The sequence below is a fragment of the Oncorhynchus nerka genome, linkage group LG10 (genome assembly GCF_034236695.1).
Source record: "Oncorhynchus nerka isolate Pitt River linkage group LG10, Oner_Uvic_2.0, whole genome shotgun sequence".
In the NCBI taxonomy this organism is placed as follows: domain Eukaryota; kingdom Metazoa; phylum Chordata; class Actinopteri; order Salmoniformes; family Salmonidae; genus Oncorhynchus; species Oncorhynchus nerka.
Genome location: NC_088405.1, coordinates 67,388,266 through 67,403,733, shown reverse-complemented (window position 1 = coordinate 67,403,733; position 15,468 = coordinate 67,388,266). Strand labels below are relative to the sequence as shown.

At 43.9% G+C, this 15,468-nt stretch overlaps 1 protein-coding gene across 2 annotated transcripts in view; it reads right to left on the bottom strand.

Moving 5' to 3' along the window:
- Window positions 1–9,241, bottom strand: part of LOC115135905 (protein EURL homolog) — a 64,753-nt gene extending 55,512 nt beyond the window's left edge. The window contains exon 1 of one of the 2 annotated variants that reach the window (XM_029671092.2): window positions 9,088–9,241. The gene's annotated coding sequence lies outside the window, so the exon portion shown is untranslated. Of the gene's footprint in view, window positions 1–8,163; window positions 8,270–9,087 lie in introns of those variants that run through there. The other variant, XM_029671091.2, reaches the window with a different exon arrangement.
- Window positions 9,242–15,468: the final 6,227 nt, after the last annotated feature.

The following is a 15,468-nucleotide window of genomic DNA, read 5'->3' as shown; positions in this document are numbered from 1 at the left end:
GTTGTCCGGTCCTCTGGCAGTCTCTATGGGGGTGCCACAGGGTTCAATTCTCGGGCCGACTCTTTTCTCTGTGTATATCAATGATGTTGCTCTTGCTGCGGGCGATTCCCTGATCCACCTCTACGCAGACGACACCATTCTATACACTTTCGGCCCGTCATTGGACACTGTGCTATCTAACCTCCAATCGAGCTTCAATGCCATACAACACTCCTTCCGTGGCCTCAACTGCTCTTAAACGCTAGTAAAACCAAATGCATGCTTTTCAACCGATCGCTGCCTGCACCCGCTTGCCCGACTAGCATCACCACACTGGATGGTTCCGACCTTGAATATGTGGACACCTATAAGTACCTAGGTGTCTGGCTAGACTGCAAACTCTCCTTCCAGACCCATATCAAACATCTCCAATCGAAAATCAAATCAAGAGTCGGCTTTCTATTCCGCAACAAAGCCTCCTTCACTCACGCTGCCAAGCTTACCCTAGTAAAACTGACTATCCTACCGATCCTCGACTTCGGCGATGTCATCTACAAAATGGCTTCCAACACTCTTCTCAGCAAACTGGATGCAGTTTATCACAGTGCCATCCGTTTTGTCACTAAAGCACCTTATACTACCCACCACTGCGACTTGTATGCTCTAGTCGGCTGGCCCTCGCTACATATTCGTCGCCAGACCCACTGGCTCCAGGTCATCTACAAGGCCATGCTAGGCAAAGCTCCGCCTTATCTCAGCTCACTGGTCACGATGGCAACACCCATCCGTAGCACGCGCTCCAGCAGGTGTATCTCATTGAGCATCCCCAAAGCCAACACCTCATTCGGCCGCCTTTCGTTCCAGTACTCTGCTGCCTGTGACTGGAACGATTTGCAAAAATCGCTGAAGTTGGAGACTTTTATCTCCCTCACCAACTTCAAACATCAGCTATCTGAGCAGCTAACCGATCGCTGCAGCTGTACATAGTCTATTGGTAAATAGCCCACCCATTTTCACCTACCTCATCCCCATACTGTTTTTATTTATTTACTTTTCTGCTCTTTTGCACACAAATATCTCTACCTGTACATGATCATCTGATCATTTATCACTCCAGTGTTAATCTGCAATATTGTAATTATTCACCTACCTCCTCATGCCTTTTGCACACATTGTATATAGACTCCCCTTTTTTTTCCTCTACTGTGTTATTGACTTGTTAATTGTTTACTCCATGTGTAACTCTGTGTTGTCTGTTCACTCTGCTATGCTTTATCTTGGCCAGATCGCAGTTGCAAATGAGAACCTGTTCTCAACTAGCCTACCTGGTTAAATAAAGGTGAAATAAAAAAAATAAAAAAAAAATAATAGACTAGTTAAAATGGGATACATTGTTTGATTGTTAATAATTGTAATTCTTATGCTAAATAGTCATAATTGTTTATACAGTTCAGTCAACTATACTGAAGAAAAATATAAAGGCAACATGTAAAAATGTTGGTCCCATGTTTCATGATCTGAAATAAAAATGTCTGGGATATTTTTTTTCATATGTACAAAAGTAGTATTTCTAAAACAAAAACAAAACAAACTTGGCGCACAAATTAGGTTACATCCCTGTTAGTGAGCATTTCTCTTTCGCCAAGACAATCCATCCACCTGACAGGTGAAGCAAAAGAGCATGATCATAACACAGATGCACCCAGTGCTGGGGACAATAAAAGGCCACTCTAAAATGTGCAGTTGTCACACAACGTCACAGATGTCTCAAGTGGAGGGAGCATGCAATTGGAATGTCTACCAGAGCTGTTGCCAGAGAAATTAATGTTCATTTCTCGACCAACGTTGTTTTAAAGAATTTGGCAGTACATCTAACCGGCCTCGCAACCACATACCACGTGTAACCACGCCAGCCCAGGACCTCCACATCTAGCTTCTCCACCTGCAGGACTGTCTGAGACAAGCCACCGGACAGGTGATGAAACGGTGGGTTTACACAACAATAATTTCTGCACACTGTCAGAAACGGTCTCAGGAAAGCTCATCTGCGTGCTCATCGTCCTCACCAGGGTCTTGATTTGACTGCAGTTCGGCTTTGTAACGGACCGCAGTGGGCACATGCTCACCTTTGAGGGCCACTGGCATGCTGGAGATGTGTGCTCTTCACGGATTAATCCCGGTCTCAAGTGTACCGGGCAAATGCAGTGTATGGCCAATTGTATGCCATTTGTATGCAATATGCCAATTGTCATGCCATTCATCCACCACCTCATATTTCAGCATGATAATGTCGCAAGGATCTGTACACAATACCAAGAAGCTGAAAATGTCCCAGTTGTTCCATGGCCTACATACTCACCAGACATCACCCATTGAACATGTCTGGGATTCCCCCACCAATATCCAGCAACTTCGCACAGCCATTGAAGAGAAAGACAGCATTCCACAGGCCAAAATCAACAGCCTGATCAACTCTATGTGAAAGAGACATGTCTCACTGCAGGAGGTAAATGGTGCTCCCACCAGATCCTGACTGGGTTTCTGATACACTCACCTACCTTTCTGGAGTTTTTTAAGCTGTATTCCCAGTCATGTGTCATCCATTGATTAGGAACTAATGAATTTATTTGAATTGCATTTTAGATTTATGTCTATATTCAATGTTAATGTAAATTCATCCCATCTTTTTCCAGGTCCTGTGGTGTCTATATTAATCACACAATACGCACACACACGTACTACCTCACACACACCAACTCAAACTTTGTGCTGTTAAAAAGAAAAGAGAAAAAAAAGGTTTGATGTCTTCCTTAAAAGGTGTAAGAGCAGAAGCTTTTAAAATGTTCCCAATTGAAGTGAATGGAACGTTGCAATTCACCAGCTAATTAACATAATTCATAAAAACAATTATATTAATAATTTGGTATCGCTTTATTAAATAGTTACCTCCCAGTTCTGCATAAAACATCAATATATGTTAACAATATGACCACCCTTCTATAAATGAATGACCTTGACATGCTGTACATACTAATTAGCATATTACGCATTTAATTTACATGAAGTAGTAAAAGTTTAATTTTATATCATAAGTTGTTTCAAACTCTGTTTGCATAAAACATAAAGATTTGTTCATGCTTTATACAAACCCTACCTTAACATTTCACACATACAGGTGTGATCATTCAGAGTTCCTCTGTCCAGTGTCTGTCTTCTTTTGCCCATCTTAATCTTTTTATTTTATTGGCCAGTCTGAGATATGGCTTTTTCTTTGCAACTCTAGAAGTCCAGCATCCCGGAGTCGCTTCTTCACTGTTGACGTTGAGACTGGTGTTTTGTGGATACTATTTAATGAAGCTGCCATTTGAGGACTTGTGAGGCGTTCGTTTCTCAAAATAAACACTAATGTACTTGTCCTCTTGCTCAGTTGTGCACCGGGGCCTCCCACTCTTTCTATTCTGGTTAGAGCCAGTTTGCGCTGTTCTGTGAAGGGAATAGTACGAGATCTTCAGTTTCTTGGCAATTTCTCGTATGGAATAGCCTTCATTTCCCAGAACAAGAATAGACTGACGAGTTCCAGAAGAAAGTTCTTTGTTTCTGGCCATTTTGAGCCTGTAATCAAACCCACAAATGCTGATGCTCCAGATACTCAACTAGTCTAAGGCCAGTTTTATGCTCCTTTTTCTGAAAAAGGTTTTTCTAATGATCAATTAACCTTTTAAAATGATAAACTTAGATTAGCTAACACAACGTGCCATTGGAACACAGGAGTGATGGTTGCTGATAATGGGCCTCTGTAGGCCTATGTTGATATTCCCTAAAACAGCCATTTCCAGCTACAATAGTCATTTACAACAAAACATTTCTACAGTGTATTTCTGATCAATCTGATGTTATTTGAATGGACAAAAAAAATGCTTTTCTTTCAAAAACATGTAAATTTCTAAGTGACCCCAAACTTTTGAACGGTAGTGTATGTTTGTTCTTATATCATCAACACAGCGCTAAATATAAAGCAAGTGCAAGCAAATGAGGTGTGACATGGTAGGCCTAATCGTTCAACACTTTAAAAATGGAATTTCATTAATTAATGCCAAAATATCAAGCAAAACAGGCTTTTTTTTTCTTTTTTTTTTGCTAAACAGGTAGAGATCAAAGCAGGTGGGGCTCTACCTGCCCTGAATGACAGGTCGCCACTGTTTGGTGCCATTATTTACTAGAGATTAACATCGACCAGTCCGCAATCTTTTCAATCATATCATAATCATATACAAAAAATATCTAGTTAACAGAAGAAAGGAAGACAAAATAAGGACAGAAGAAAAAGGAAAAGAAAAAGGACAACAAAGTGAAACCTCTAAAGAAACAAGAGACCATAATACAAGAAACAGCACTATAGAGAGATAGAACAACAACAACGCAGCCACTGCCAGCTAGCCTACTTCAGCAGTACTGTATCATTTGAATTATTTTAGTCAATAAGATTCCTGCTACGTAAGCTTAACTTTCTGAACATTCGAGACGTGTAGTCCACTTGTCATTCCAATCTCCTTTGCATTAGCGTAGCTTCTTCTGTAGCCTGTCAACTATGTGTCTGTCTATCCCTGTTCTCTCCTCTCTGCACAGACCATACAAACGCTCCACACCACGTGGCCGCGGCCACTCTAATCTGGTGGTCCCAGCGCGCACGACCCACGTGGAGTTCCAGGTCTCCGGTAGCCTCTGGAACTGCCGATCTGCGGCCAACAAGGCAGAGTTCATCTCAGCCTATGCCTCCCTCCAGTCCCTCAACTTCTTGGCACTGACGGAAACATGGATCACCACAGATAACACTGCTACTCCTACTGCTCTCTCTTCGTCCGCCCACGTGTTCTCGCACACCCGAGAGCTTCTGGTCAGCGGGGTGGTGGCACCGGGATCCTCATCTCTCCCAAGTGGTCATTCTCTCTTTCTCCCCTTACCCATCTGTCTATCGCCTCCTTTGAATTCCATGCTGTCACAGTTACCAGCCCTTTCAAGCTTAACATCCTTATCATTTATCGCCCTCCAGGTTCCTCGGAGAGTTCATCAATGAGCTTGATGCCTTGATAAGCTCCTTTCCTGAGGACGGCTCACCTCTCACAATTCTGGGCGACTTTAACCTCCCCACGTCTACCTTTGACTCATTCCTCTCTGCCTCCTTCTTTCCACTCCTCTCCTCTTTTGACCTCACCCTCTCACCTTCCCCTCTACTCACAAGGCAGGCAATACGCTCGACCTCATCTTTACTAGATGCTGTTCTTCCACTAACCTCACTGCAACTCCTCCAAGTCTCCGACCACTACCTTGTATCCTTTTCCCTCTTGCTCTCATCCAACACTTCCCACACTGCCCCTACTCGGATGGTATCGCGCCGTCCCAATCTTCGCTCTCTCTCCCCGCTACTCTCTCCTCTTCCATCCTATCATCTCTTCCCTCTGCTCAAACCTTCTCCAACCTATCTCCTGATTCTGCCTCCTCAACCCTCCTCTCCTCCCTTTCTGCATCCCTTGATTCTCTATGTCCCCTATCCTCCAGGCCGGCTCGGTCCTCCCCTCCTGCTCCGTGGCTCGACGACTCATTGCGAGCTCACAGAACAGGGCTCCGGGCAGCCGAGCGGAAATGGAGGAAAACTCGCCTCCCTGCGGACCTGGCATCCTTTCACTCCCTCCTCTCTACATTTTCCTCTTCTGTCTCTGCTGCTAAAGCCACTTTCTACCACTCTAAATTCCAAGCATCTGCCTCTAACCCTAGGAAGCTCTTTGCCACCTTCTCCTCCCTCCTGAATCCTCAACAACCTGCCCGCTTGACCCTATTCCCTCCTCTCTTCTCCAGACCATTTCCGGAGACCTTCTCCCTTACCTCACCTCGCTCATCAACTCATCCCTGACCGCTGGCTACGTCCCTTCCGTCTTCAAGAGAGCGAGAGTTGCACCCCTTCTGAAAAAACCTACACTCGATCCCTCCGATGTCAACAACTACAGACCAGTATCCCTTCTTTCTTTTCTCTCCAAAACTCTTGAACGTGCCGTCCTTGGCCAGCTCTCCCGCTATCTCTCTCAGAATTACCTTCTTGATCCAAATCAGTCAGGTTTCAAGACTAGTCATTCAACTGAGACTGCTCTTCTCTGTATCACGGAGGCCCTCCGCACTGCTAAAGCTAACTCTCTCTCCTCTGCTCTCATCCTTCTAGACCTATCGGCTGCCTTCGATACTGTGAACCATCAGATCCTCCTCTCCACCCTCTCCGAGTTGGGCATCTCCGGCGCGGCCCACGCTTGGATTGCGTCCTACCTGACAGGTCGCTCCTACCAGGTGGCGTGGCGAGAATCTGTCTCCTCACCACGCGCTCTCACCACTGGCGTCCCCAGGGCTCTGTTCTAGGCCCTCTCCTATTCTCGCTATACACCAAGTCACTTGGCTCTGTCATAACCTCACATGGTCTCTCCTATCATTGCTATGCAGACGACATACAATTAATCTTCTCCTTTCCCCCTTCTGATGACCAGGTGGCGAATCGCATCTCTGCATGTCTGGCAGACATATCAGTGTGGATGACGGATCACCACCTCAAGCTGAACCTCGGCAAGACGGAGCTGCTCTTCCTCCCGGGAAGGACTGCCCATTCCATGATCTCGCCATCACGGTTGACAACTCCATTGTGTCCTCCTCCCAGAGCGCTAAGAACCTTGGCGTGATCCTGGACAACACCCTGTCGTTCTCAACTAACATCAAGGCGGTGGCCCGTTCTTGTAGGTTCATGCTCTACAACATCCGCAGAGTACGACCCTGCCTCACACAGGAAGCAGCGCAGGTCCTAATCCAGGCACTTGTCATCTCCCGTCTGGATTACTGCAACTCGCTGTTGGCTGGGCTCCCTGCCTGTGCCATTAAACCCCTACAACTCATCCAGAAGGCCGCTGCCCGTCTGGTGTTCAACCTTCCCAAGTTCTCTCACGTCACCCCGCTCCTCCGCTCTCTCCACTGGCTTCCAGTTGAAGCTCGCATCCGCTACAAGACCATGGTGCTTGCCCTCACGGAGCTGTGAGGGGAACGGCACCTCAGTACCTCCAGGCTCTGATCAGGCCCTACACCCAAACAAGGGCACTGCGTTCATCCACCTCTGGCCTGCTCGCCTCCCTACCACTGAGGAAGTACAGTTCCCGCGCAGCCCAGTCAAAACTGTTCGCTGCTCTGGCCCCCCAATGGTGGAACAAACTCCCTCACGACGCCAGGACAGCGGAGTCAATCACCACCTTCCGGAGACACCTGAAACCCCACCTCTTTCAGGAATACCTAGGATAGGATAAAGTAATCCTTCTCACCCCCTTAAAAGATTTAGATGCACTATTGTAAAGTGGCTGTTCCACTGGATGTCTTAAGGTGAACGCACCAATTTGTAAGTCGCTCTGGATAAGAGCGTCTGCTTAAATGACTTAAATGTAATGTAAATATATCATCATCATCATAAAGTGTTCTGTGTTCCTGAGAAGATTCTCTAGAACATGGAATACAGTGTTCCCCAAGTATAACACCAAATCCACAGCTTCATTTGGAACCTTAACACCCTACTGGATAATTATGTGGATGTATTTGAAGTCTAAATTAAACCTTAGGTGTGGCAATAATAATATGGCAATAATTGTACATTTTCTTGCAACAGCCTTCAGTGAATTTGTTGCCACCTGATGCCCATGGCAGGGACAACTAGAAAACAACCGCTGTTCCCTAACTGATGTTTTTTTATGTTTGAGTAATGTTAGTTAGCTAGGTTTAATACTTGGAGGAAATGACAGTAACATCTTCACAACATAAATTTGAAAAAAACATGAAAAATCGGAAGTTAACTAGCTAGTCGTAAATTAGGCTAACACATACAACTAGCTAGTTTGCTAGCTACATTGGCATGCATCTGAATTGAGTGGCTAACTAGTTAACTAAACGACTGACATTATGTTAGCTTGCTGCTAGCAAAACCTATAACACTCGCTGCTAGCTAGCCAACATACGCTTGCTATCCAACGTTACGTTAATCGTGACCCGTTATCTGGTCGTCAAGATTAATCATTTCCAGCAGGAGCCCAACAAAATGATAGTATTAGTAGCTATCTAAACGATAAAAACAGGGTAATGACATATGATGTATTTCTTCTGTCTGACATTTACCTTGTAGCTAGCTAATCCTTTGTCAAATCGTCAAGGGAATTCACGGGTGTTTGAGTTCCCTTCACCTCGGTCCTCGAGCGCCTGTGGGGCAGTAGATTATTGTTGATGGTGGCTTGCAGACTAGCACATTTCTTTGAGCGGAGGGGAAACCCACCCACCTTTCGGGAACGAACCACTTGTAAAATCAGGGGGTGGGTTATTATATCAATATAAATTCAATACAAATCGTTCTTCATATATAATAAATTACACACTTTTGAAACAAAGCATAACATCTATATCGACGTGTTATCTCGAATCATCATTATTCGAGCTCTAGATTCCCCTTTTAAATGAATTTGTCATCATTTAACCCCGTACACTTTGGTATGGGTATATTGAAGAAACATCAACAAAACAGTGGAACACATGGAAGAGTTGGAACATCATGTATGATCAAAAATAATTATATAGGGTGCGAGAGCAAGTGTCCACATACACATGTAGTGTATTTAGAACATTGGCCTGTTGGAAACTAGAACCCACTACTATATGCACAGTTCGGACGTGATCAGATTAATCTCTAGAAAAACTGCGCAATAAACTCTGGGGGAAAAAAACAGAATAATTTAACCGATGTCTGTCGTCAATTAGTTACTAATTTGTTTTATAATGATCTGTTAATCGCTAAGCACTATTGGTCCCAGAAAGTTTGTGCCGTTATGTAAACTCCTGTGGTCAGTTCCCACTGGGCACAAACAGATTGAATCAACGTTGTTTCAACGTAAATTGACCTGGAATCTACATGGAAAATACATTTCATGTGCAAAAATGCATCAATTACAGTATGCTGTTGTTTTGAGGGTTAAATTTCAACCACAGGATTACGTCATCGTGGTAAACAATTTAACCTAGACACACCTTGTATAAAATATTTTTAATTACCTCAATAGATCATAAATGAGAGAATGTCCACAACAGTTCTGGTGTTCTCAAATTGAACGGTGTATTGACCCAGAACCCACACAGGCTACTGTCTGGCCTTAACCTACGCCAAATCAATCTGATAACAATAACAGCTATCCCGCTGGTCACCAACAACGCCTGACACGGAAGCATTTCAGGCATTCCATTGATTGGCAGAGGGCAGGGTGATTGGCATGCTGGATGCAGAGAAACACCTGAGTAACTGGTAAACGTCCCCTGATAACCACACAACAGAACGTCAGAACACATCATTTTGTAACTTTGCCCAAGAAGCATTTAACTGCAGGGCACTCCCACATCATATAAAGGAAGGTGCCTACTTGATTTAGGGAACACAGTGAACACTTGGGAGTTGGGGCCAATTTCATTGTAAAATGTTTCATTGGTGTTAATTACACTCTGTGAATTGATAAATTGATGGTTTGGATTACGGGATGACAAGGCCATATTTTCGATATTATGTTGCAGTTAAAGCCTGGTTCAGACTCAATTAGATCTGTAGACCATACTTTTTTTAATGGCTGGCTCAGAATATGACCTTTCCAAAAGTTAATATATTATAGAGATCAGTCCTTTCGGGCGACCAGGTCATTTATTTGTAAATCCTATCATTGGATGTTTGGTAGTAGGGTTTCCCAAAGTACTCCATAGCTGACCTAAATTGTATATAGAAAAACGTTTCCTGGTAATGTGTAGGTATCTTTCAAATCTTGGAATGTTATCAAACACTTACTGTCCATGATATCGGTAAGGGTACGGATTCAACATGTGGACCATTGGGGGGGTGAAAAGGGCCATCCCCCAGAGGCCACTTTGATTCCCAGTTACATTGTTTAAAAATATAAATTGTGTGAGAAAATTGTGTGAGCAATAATAGGAGCAAAGCGTGACTTACTAACATTGTTTAAGGCATATATCAGTGAAGACCACCTCTTCCAGGGCAATAGGAGACACCTTATTTTTCTCTATACTCAGCCAGGGGGCAAAATAATCATGTCTAAACCAATTTAGGATGGGATGAAATGCTAGAGCCTGGAAATACAATTTAAAGTTTGGTACAGATAGTCCTCCTACACCTTTATCTGGAATAATTTACTTTGCCATATAATTGTTGAAACGCATGATGAATTTTATCCCAATAGCCAGAAGGGGGAGCCATGGGAAGCACTGAACGCCGTGACAATATATTCATTTTGACAATAGATATTCTGCCGGTTAAAGCAACTGGGATATTATTCCATCAACTGAGGTCGGATTGAATTGATTTCAGCATTCTGTTAAAGGTTCTGGCAATTGTTTTATCTAGAGAAGGAAATATATCTACTCCCAAATATTTAAAATGGGAAACGATTGGGATTCCATAAGTAGAGATGGAGTCGTCCATCGGGGCCTTGAGAGGCAGTAGGGCTGATTTGGTTAGATACATTTTTTAACTTGAGATGAAGCTGAATTTATTGATGATCTCCAATGCGTTTGGGAGCGATTGCGATACATTGTCTAGATATCGTAAAATATAATCTGCATATAATGATATGAAATTATCCGTAGATTTGAGAGAAATTGGTGTTATTTCTTTCAATGTATTAATTGTCTGGGCCAGATGTTCCATGGATAATAAGAATAGCAGAGGCCAGACTGGATCTCCTTGTCTGCTGCGTCTAGTGATTCTGAATGGAGCAGAGCTGATATTGCCTGTTACAGGTATGGCTGAGGGATTGACATACAGTATTTTAATCATATGAATGGAATTGAAGCCAATTCCCATATGTTCCAAGAGCAGACTAGAGATATGACTATTGTAGTCAGTCTATCAAAAGCGTTTTCTGCATCGAGAGATAATACAGCCCAAGGAGCTGTTGTTTCTGATGAAGTGTCTAAGATACACAATATATACAAAAGTATGTGGACACCCCTTCAAATTAGTGGATTCGGCTATTTCATCCACACCTATTGCTGACAGGTGTATAAAATCGAGCACACAGCCATACAATCTTCATACACAAATATTGGCAGTAGAATGGCCTTACTGAAGAGCTCAGTGACTTTCAACGTGGCACCGTCACAGGATACCACTTTTCCAATAAGTCCATTTCTGCCCTGCTAGAGCTGCCCCGGTCAACTGTAAGTGCTTTATTGTGAAGTGGAAACGTCTAGGAGCAACAACGGCTCAGCCGCGAAGTGATAGGCTACACAAGCTCACAACAGGACCACCAAGTGCTGAAGCACATAGTGCGTAAAAATGTACTGTCCTCGGATGCAACATTCACTACTGAGTTCCAAACTGCCTTTAGAAGCAACATCAGCACAAGAACTGCTCTTCTTATCCATGGCCGAGCAGCCGAACACAAGCCTAGGATCACCATGAGTAATGCCAAGCGTCAGCTGGAGTGGTGTAAAGCTCACCTCCATTGGACTCTGGAGCAGTGGAAACACATTCTCTTGAGTGATGAATCATGCTTCACCATCTGGCAGTCCGATGAACAAATCTGGGTTTGGGGGATGCCAAGAGAAAGCTAACTGCCACAATGCATAGTGCCAACTATAAAGTTCAGTGGAGGAGGAATAATGGTCAGCATGACATTGCCCCCGTGCACAAAGCAAGATCTGTCCAGAAATGGGTTGTCGAGATCAGTGTGGAAGAACTTGACTGGCCTACACAGAGTCCTGACCTCAACCACATCGGAAATCTTTGGGATGAATTGGAACGCCGACTTCGAGCCAGGCCTAATCACCCAACATCAGCGCCCGACCTCACTAATGGTCTTGTGGCTGAATGGAAGCAAGTCCCCGCAGCAATGTTCCAACTAGTGGAAGGCCTTCCCAGAAGAGTGGAGGCTGTTATAGCAGCAAAAGGTGGACCAACTCCATATTAATTCCCATGATTTGGAATGAGACGTTCAACGAGTAGGTGTCCGCATACTTTTGGTTATGCAGTGTTTGTAATTGTCAACGGAGGTTATCCGAGGATAAATGCTTTTAACCAAACTCGCTTTGGTCCATGTGGATCAATTTGGGTAAGTTAGTCTCGAGACGAGAGGACAACATTTCGGAACATTTTTATATTTGTGTTTTTCAAAGATAGGGGGCAATATTGAGAACATTAGGTGGAGCCAAATTAGTGCTGTGTTCACGTCTCCCAAATTGAACCTTTGTGAACGGCTCTATGAATCATTTAGAGCAATATGGACCTCATTTATTCAAACATTATAAACAGGAGGAATATCATCCTACCCAGGTGATCTATGCCCTTTTGAGTTCATTGAGATAGATTTGGGCTTCCAGCAAGGTAGCTTCCTCTGTTGAGAGAACTTAATGATTTTAGAAAGGACAGTCTGGGTTGGTGTGGATTTACAATCCATAATGCATGTTTCTCCCACTCCCGCGGGGAAAACATCTCCATTTACGACCCTACAATGACATGCAATTACACTTGTATCAGCCCCCAGCACTGCTGGGAAATACTGGAAGACAATGAGCTGCATAACATAAGTAGTATATAAAAGAGGGCCTTGTGTTCCATTATGGAGTGGTGCTGTGAATTTCTGATCTCCTTGACAAGCAGTGATTATATCTCTGGCCTCCTCTGTTAGGCCTCCCACTACACCTTGGCCTCCTCTGTTAGGCCTCCCACTACACCTTGGCCTCCTCTGTTAGGCCTCCCACTACACCTTGGCCTCCTCTGTTAGGCCTCCCACTATACCCTGGCCTCCTCTGTTAGGCCTCCCACTATACCCTGGCCTCCTCTGTTAGGCCTCCCACTATACTCTGGCCTCCTCTGTTAGGCCTCCCTCTATACCCTGGCCTCCTCTGTTAGGCCTCCCACTATACCCTGGCCTCCTCTGTTAGGCCTCCCACTATACCCTGGCCTCCTCTGTTAGGCCTCCCACTATACCCTGGCCCCCTCTATTAGGCCTCCTACTACTCCCTGGCCTCCTCTATTAGGCCTCCCACTATACCCTGGCCTCCTGTTAGGCATCCTACTATACCCTGGCCTCTGTTAAGCCTCCTACTATACCCTGGCCTCCCCTGTTAGGCCTCCCACTATACCCTGGCCTCCTGTTAAGCCTCCTACTATACCCTGGCCTCCTGTTAAGCCTCCCACTATACCCTGGCCTCCTGTTAGGCCTCCTACTATACCCTGGCCTCCTGTTAGGCCTCCTACTATACCCTGGCCTCTGTTAAGCCTCCTACTATACCCTGGCCTCCCCTGTTAGGCCTCCCACTATACCCTGGCCTCCTGTTAAGCCTCCTACTATACCCTGGCCTCTGTTAGGCCTCCCACTATACCCTGGCCTCCTGTTAGGCCTCCCACTATACCCTGGCCTCCTGTTAGGCCTCCTACTATACCCTGGCCTCCTCTGTTAGGCATCCTACTATACCCTGGCCTCCTCTGTTAGGCCTCCCACTATACCCTGGCCTCTGTTAGGCCTCCTACTATACCCTGCCACTGGTGAGCTCCGTTCATCCTGACCATGAAGCCATGACAATATTTATGACCTACTACACCTCATCAGGGCTATTATGGTCACATTACCACACAGCGGTATCAATGTCATTAGCCCCCATGAGGTGGCGTATATAATGGGAATTACTACAGGAGCGTCACCTGAATGTATTCCTAAGCAGTTTTCATTTGACTAATTGACTGAAGTCTAATGGAAAAACACATGGAACTTCATATGCAGAGATCCACTGCAGTTCAATGACTGAATGTGGCTTAATGGTTCATCAGGTCCACAGAGACATGTTTTTCCAGTAGAAAACTGTTTACAACATATTGTTCCTCTAAAACAATGCAACCTATGTTGATTCACTGCAGCCTGCAACTGTATATATTTCAGGGCATGTTGACAACGGTCATTAAAACGTGACATGCACCAGCTTGTTCTAGTGTTTCATCTTATGCCTGCATCACGGAAACACATAGCACCTCCAATTTGGCACCAGAATAAAGAGCCGTTTTTCTGAATGATTCTGCTTGATCAAAACAGATCTGTGCTTTCCCCATTAAAATCTAATAAAATCAGATTGATGTTGAATTGCTTGTTCAGTAGCTATCCCCTTTACCTATATAATAGGGACTAAAACATAAACAGTTATAGATTCAGAGAACGGGTGTAATCGGGTAGGTTTTCAACCATAACAAATGTACCATTATGCTAATGTTCTCTCTATAAATAATATATTAAGACAAACATGACGGCAGGGTAGCCTAGTGGTTAATATATTAAGACAAAGTGGCAGCAGGGCAGCCTAGTGGTTAGAGTGTTAATGTTGGACTAGTAACCGAAAGGTTGTAAGTTCAAATCCCTGAGCTGACAAGGTACAAATCTGTCGTTCTGCCCCTGAACAGGCAGTTAACCCACTGTTCCTAGGCTGTCATTAAAAATAAGAATTTGTTCTTAACTGACTTGCCTAGTTAAATAAAGGTTCATCAAATATTTTTTTAAACATGGACATCACATTTTAAAGATAGGGTAACAGTGCCCCCTCGTGGTCAGAGAAAGTGCTACAGGTACACAATCTGAACAAAGTCTCTTATGACCTCAATAACGTGGGGTAAACTGGACATTTTGATTTTCTTCTCAATAGGCATATTAGGGGGTAAGGGAAAAGACTAGTCATGTAACCAGCTCACCAAATGGATCTCATTCACTATGAAGAAGCACTTGGTTTGGAAGAGGACTAACAACTCAAATGACTTATGCAGACATACAGTGCCTTTGGAAAGTATTCTGCCCTCATGACTTTTTCCACATTGTGTTACTTTACTGCCTTATTCTAAAATGGATAAAATAAACAATAATCCTCAGCAATCTACACACAGTGCAAGTCCCTGAATGTCCTTGAGTGGCCCAGCCAGAGCTCAAACATCTCTGTAGAGACCTGAAAATAGCTGTGCAGCAACGCTCCCCATTCAACCTGAAAGAGCTTGAGAGAATCTACAGAGAGGAATGGGAGAAACTCCCCAAATAGAGGTGTGCCAAGCTTGTAGCGTCATACCCAAGAAGACTCGAGGCTGTAATAGCTGTCAAAGACGTTTCAACAAAGTACTGAGTAAAGGGTCTGAATATTTATGCAAATGTGATATTTCCATTTTTTTTTTTTTTAATACACATGCAACAATGTTTTTTTTTTTAACTATGGGCTAGTGTGTAGATTGATGAGGGAGAAAAAAAACGAATTCATCCATTTTTAAATAAGGCTGTAACGTAACAAAATGTGGATAAAGTCAAGGGGTCTAAATACTTTCCAAATGCTCTGTACATCAAATGTGGGCATACAACTACAGAAGCAAAATATTGTACTATTTTAGTCTGTAAATAATGTTAAACTGAT